The following is a 6,000-nucleotide window of genomic DNA, read 5'->3' as shown; positions in this document are numbered from 1 at the left end:
GCGCCAATGCGTCTTTTACACTCTGCCCAGAGCCAACGGCGTCTTGTCCTCCCTGTCTTCCCCTCTATCTCTCTCTTTTACCATCAAATTCTAGCAGCAGCTGCCTGGTCGGCAACAAAATGAAAAATGTCCGCAAGTGCGAAAATGAATCTGCCCCATGTTGCAATTTATTATGCCAACATAATAAATATTATATACAGTTTGTGTGAGTCAAGGAAGAGAAACTCTCGGGCTCTAGGGAGATGTATTCGTCCTTTTGGGTGGAATGAGGGGGAGGGGGTGTTTGGTGGGTATTGGGCGGTCCAGCGGTCCATTGGGTGTCAGAGTTTTCTTCGTTTTTTATTCTCATTTCGTTTTTCTTGTTGTTGTTGTTGCTGTTGCTGTTGCTGGGTGATGCTGGCTGATGCTTTCTGTGACAGTTCGAGAATTTCTTAGAAAGACGAAGGCGCGGGCTGGCACGGCCCAACCTTTTCATCTTTCATTTTATTATTTTCTTTTTCCTTTTTCATTTCGCTCTTGCCTAATTGTGGCCAAGGAATAAAAAAACCTTCTCAAGCCAAATTGGACAAAACTTAGACATAAGCAGACGATAAGAAAAGTCAAGTAGAAATATTCTTAATGTTGACTGTATTTGACAATCAGCAAAACAAAAATGTCAGAAAAACACTTGGAAAAAGGACACAAATTGTGCCAACAACAAAATTATGGTAAATAGCAAAAATGCTTAAAAGAAATATGCATAAATAAATAAATCAGGACATCATAATGCAGTCGAATTGAAAGTAACAATTCTATCCTAGGCAAAGTGCCCGTCTACTGCCATCGAAACTCAGAATTTCCCCAAAGATTTCAATCACTTAAGATTTTCCCTTTTTCTTTTTCTAAAAGCAATGAATAAATCTTAATAACAAAAACGTCAAAGGGATCTGTCAAAAATATTAAATGAAAGGAGTTTTTTCTGTGTAGAGACAAACTGAAGTGCATTGGCCAATATTTTTTATTTATTTTTATCATATTCAAAGACGGAAAACTAAACTCTTATTTATTTAAAATATAAAAATGTACACTAATCAGATTTGTATTTCTCATTTTCTGTTGGTAACTTTCTTTTCTAATACTTAGAATAAAAACAAACATTTTACTATTCAAAAACATAAAAATAAACTATACTATAAACGTACATTCAATAACTGTTGAACCTTTAACTAATTTCCCATCGACAAACAATCTCCTAAACTAAAGGATTTTATGGTTTTATGGATTTTATGGTGAAGGATTAGGACGAAAGTGGTGTCAATAGACTCCAACCATCAAGGTCTACCTTCGGTGCAGAGGATATCGCACTAGTCCTGTAAAGAGCTAAGATGCGATAGATTTTATGGTTTGGGTCCAGTTTTTTGGCTATCGATTGACATCATCAGGTCCTGGAATGTCCTTTGAGTAGCTGAGAAAAAGGACGTTTTTGGAATATTGCATGTCCTGCATCCTTAGATGACCCCAACTTTTTTTGATGCCAATCTGTAGAGCTCGTCAAGGACATCTTACGAAACCATGTCTTTTTGTCCTGCGGCAGGATTTGTCGACTCTAGAGCTAAAAAACGAAAAAAGGATAATTTTCTCGAGACCATATCTCCGCAGGATACTGACCGATTTTGACAGGAAGTACTTTTTTTGGTCCTTCAGGATCAGGACTACCGATCTGCATTCAAAAATACTCAATATCCTGCCAAAAATATTACTCGAATTTTTGTAAGGGGGTTAGTCAGAAAAATGGCCAAAAATCACAAAAAAACCATAAATGTCCTTATAACTCAGCCATTACAAGGATGACGAGGATGACCTTTGGTTAGATGATAGTCCTTGATGACCCGCTTCGACTGACACTTACAGATCCTGGAAAGTCCTTCAGGAAACTGAGATAAAAGGACTTTTCTGTTTGACGAAAAAAGGCAAATATCTCGCGAGTCCTGTGAAGGATCAGGACGAAAGTGGTGTCATACAACTCCAACCATCAAGGTCTACCTCCGGTGCAAACGACATCTCAGTAGTCCTGCGGAGAGCTGAGATATTAAGGATTTTATGGTTTTTGTCCAGTTTTTTCGCTCCTTGGTTCAATTTGGGACTTGGAAAAAATTACAAGTCCAAAAACCAGTTATAATTGTTGTTGTTGTAATTGTTGTTGTTGTTGTAATTTTTGTTGTTGTTGTTGTTGTTGTAATTTTTGTTGTTGTTGTTGTTGTTGTTGTTGTTGTGATTGTTGTTGTTGTTGTTGTTGTTGTTGTGATTGTTGTTGTTGTTGTAATTTTTGTTGTTGTTGTTGTTGTTGTTGTAATTTTTGTTGTTGTTGTTGTTGTAATTTTTGTTGTTGTTGTTGTTGTAATTTTTGTTGTTGTTGTAATTGTTGTTGTTGTTGTTGTAATTTTTGTTGTTGTTGTTGTTGTTGTTGTTGTAATTGTTGTTGTTGTTGTTGTTGTAATTTTTGTTATTGTTGTTGTTGTTGTAATTTTTGTCGTTGTTGTTGTAATTGTTCTTGTTATTGTTGTAATTTTTGTTGTTGTTGTTGTTGTTGTAATTGTTTTTGTTGTTGTTGTAATTGTTGTTGTTGTTGTTGTAATTTTTGTTGTTGTTGTAATTTTTGTTGTTGTTGTAGTTGTTGTGATTGTTGTTGTTGTTGTAATTTTTGTTGTTGTTGTTGTTGTTGTAATTTTTGTAGTTGTTGTTGTAAGTTTTGTTGTTGTAGTTGTTGTTGTAAGTTTTGTTGTTGTTGTTGTTGTTGTAATTTTTGTTGTTGTTGTTGTTGTAATTGTTGTTGTTGTTGTTGTAATTTTTGTTGTTGTTGTTGTTGTAATTGTTGTTGTTGTTGTTGTTATTTTTGTTGTTGTTGTTGTAATTTTTGTTGTTGTTGTTATAATTTTTGTTGTTGTTGTTGTTGTTGTTGTTGTAATTGTTGTTGTTGTTGTTGTTATTTTTGTTGTTGTTGTTGTAATTTTTGTTGTTGTTGTTATAATTTTTGTTGTTGTTGTTGTAATTTTTGTTGTTGTTGTTGTAACAACAAAATTACAACTACAACAACAACAAAAATTACAACAACAACAAAAATTACAACAACAACAACAACAATTACAACAACAACAAAAACAATTACAACAACAACAACAACAACAAAAATTACAACAATAACAAGAACAATTACAACAACAACGACAAAAATTACAACAACAACAACAATAACAAAAATTACAACAACAACAACAACAACAATTACAACAACAACAACAACAACAACAACAAAAATTACAACAACAACAACAACAATTACAACAACAACAAAAATTACAACAACAACAACAACAAAAATTACAACAACAACAACAACAACAACAAAAATTACAACAACAACAACAATCACAACAACAACAACAACAACAACAACAACAACAACAAAAATTACAACAACAACAACAACAACAAAAATTACAACAACAACAACAATTACAACAACAACAATTATAACTGGTTTTTGGACTTGTAATTTTTTCCAAGTCCCAAATTGAACCAAGGAGCGAAAAAACTGGACAAAAACCATAAAATCCTTAATATCTCAGCTCTCCGCAGGACTACTGAGATGTCGTTTGCACCGGAGGTAGACCTTGATGGTTGGAGTTGTATGACACCACTTTCGTCCTGATCCTTCACAGGACTCGCGAGATATTTGCCTTTTTTCGTCAAACAGAAAAGTCCTTTTATCTCAGTTTCCTGAAGGACTTTCCAGGATCTGTAAGTGTCAGTCGAAGCGGGTCATCAAGGACTATCATCTAACCAAAGGTCATCCTCGTCATCCTTGTAATGGCTGAGTTATAAGGACATTTATGGTTTTTTTGTGATTTTTGGCCATTTTTCTGACTAACCCCCTTACAAAAATTCGAGTAATATTTTTGGCAGGATATTGAGTATTTTTGAATGCAGATCGGTAGTCCTGATCCTGAAGGACCAAAAAAAGTACTTCCTGTCAAAATCGGTCAGTATCCTGCGGAGATATGGTCTCGAGAAAATTATCCTTTTTTCGTTTTTTAGCTCTAGAGTCGACAAATCCTGCCGCAGGACAAAAAGACATGGTTTCCTAAGATGTCCTTGACGAGCTCTACAGATTTGCATCAAAAAAAGTTGGGGTCATCTGAGGATGCAGGACATGCAATATTCCAAAAACGTCCTTTTTCTACCCTACTTAAAGGACATTCCAGGACCTGATGATGTCAATCGATAGGCATGGACAAGAACTTTAAGCTGGCCAAAGGATATTCCAATCGTCCTTAAAATGACAGAGTTATGAGCACCCTTTCTGTTTTTTGGACTTGTAATTTTTTCCAAGTCCCAAATTGAACCAAGTAGCCAACTCTACCAAAACCACATAATCCTTAATATCTCACCTCTCCACAGGACTACTGAGATGTCCTTTACACCGGTGATAGACTTTGATGGTTGGAGTCTTATGACACCAAGAGTCGTCCTGATCTTTCACAGGACTCGCGAGATATTTGCAATTTTTCGTCAAACTAAAATCGCAAAAAAAACATAAATGTCTTTATAACTCCGCCATTACAAATACCATGAGGATGTCCTTTAGTCAGCACCGACAGACACTAACAGATCCTGGAATATCCTTCGGGTAGCTGAGATAAAAGGACTTTTTTGTTTAAAAAAATGGCAAATATCTCGTAAGTTCTTTGAAGGATCAAGACGTGTCAAAAGATTCGAATCATCAAAGAGTTGATGCAAAGGACAAGGCGATAGTCCTGCTGAGAGCTGAGATTTTAAGGAGTTTTTTGTTTTCTGTGGTTTTTTTGGTCTTTCGGGACTTGGAAGAAATTACAAGTCCAAAATACAGAAAAGTACTCATTACTCGGCCATTTAAAGGATGATTTCCATGTCCTTTGGCTATATTGGGGCCTCTGTCCATCCTCGTCGATTGAAATCACTGTCCTTTGGAAAGCTGAGAGAAATGACGTCCTGGACGGATGCATGTCTTGCATCCTTAGTTTATCCTTTTTATTCATTGATGACATGCTAACTAACTAATTCTTTCCTTCTTTCGTTTTTCTTGCAGCTGAGAAATATCCTTTTTGGAGCATACCTTTAACCACGTGGATGTCCTTTGACGACTGACAGTGATTTACTAGTGGGACATTTTTGTTGTCTTTTGCTAAATTAGGTCAATGATGGCGAAACTACTTTTGAAAATAATAAAAATAAACATAATATAATAAAAAAAATCCTCGAAAACAGACTTTTTTTAAGGATACTTAATTTTTCTATACATATTGCAAATTATCCACAAAAAAAAAATCATACTTAGCCATTGTCTTCAAACAGTCCCTAGTCCCAGAATTCTTTGATGAGTTTTACTTTCGGTGAGACCATTAAAAAAAATGTACAAAGTATTTTAAAAACTATGACAAAAGATATATTTATTTTATTATACCATACATTTTGACTACTTTAAGCTAAGTTAACATAAAAAGAAAACATGTCACTTTTGGCAAACCTGGAAATAAAAAACAGAATATTTATACAATAGTAGATGTACCAAATAAACTATCACAAAACGATTACATATATTTTTCAAAATCGTATCAGAATTTCAATATCAGTTGTCACTGATATGAAACGGCGTGTGTGGAAGGGGGCAGTAAAATGTAGCTATTGTAGTCAGTATATGGGGAGTCCTCTGACAGATGAGGTCGATTTAGGTACATAGGCGCGGTTCCCAAAAAAGGGAGTATCTGAATCAATTAGTCGGCAATTTAATATATACATATATGAATCTCAACTCGAAACGTTACCCAATGTTACGGCCACAAATATTGATATTGAGCGGATAAGTTGGGGGAGCTAGGGTGCTCGGCGAGACGACTTAGTTACTTCATTAATATAGTAATCTGATCGACTATTTTCCAGAAATATATAATAGAAACATTCATTTAAATAGCCGAAAAACAAAGA

This window comes from Drosophila willistoni, assembly GCF_018902025.1.
Source record: "Drosophila willistoni isolate 14030-0811.24 chromosome XR unlocalized genomic scaffold, UCI_dwil_1.1 Seg144, whole genome shotgun sequence".
Lineage (NCBI taxonomy): Eukaryota > Metazoa > Arthropoda > Insecta > Diptera > Drosophilidae > Drosophila > Drosophila willistoni.
The sequence above is the reverse complement of the archived record's forward strand: the minus strand, read 5'-3'. Positions refer to the sequence as shown.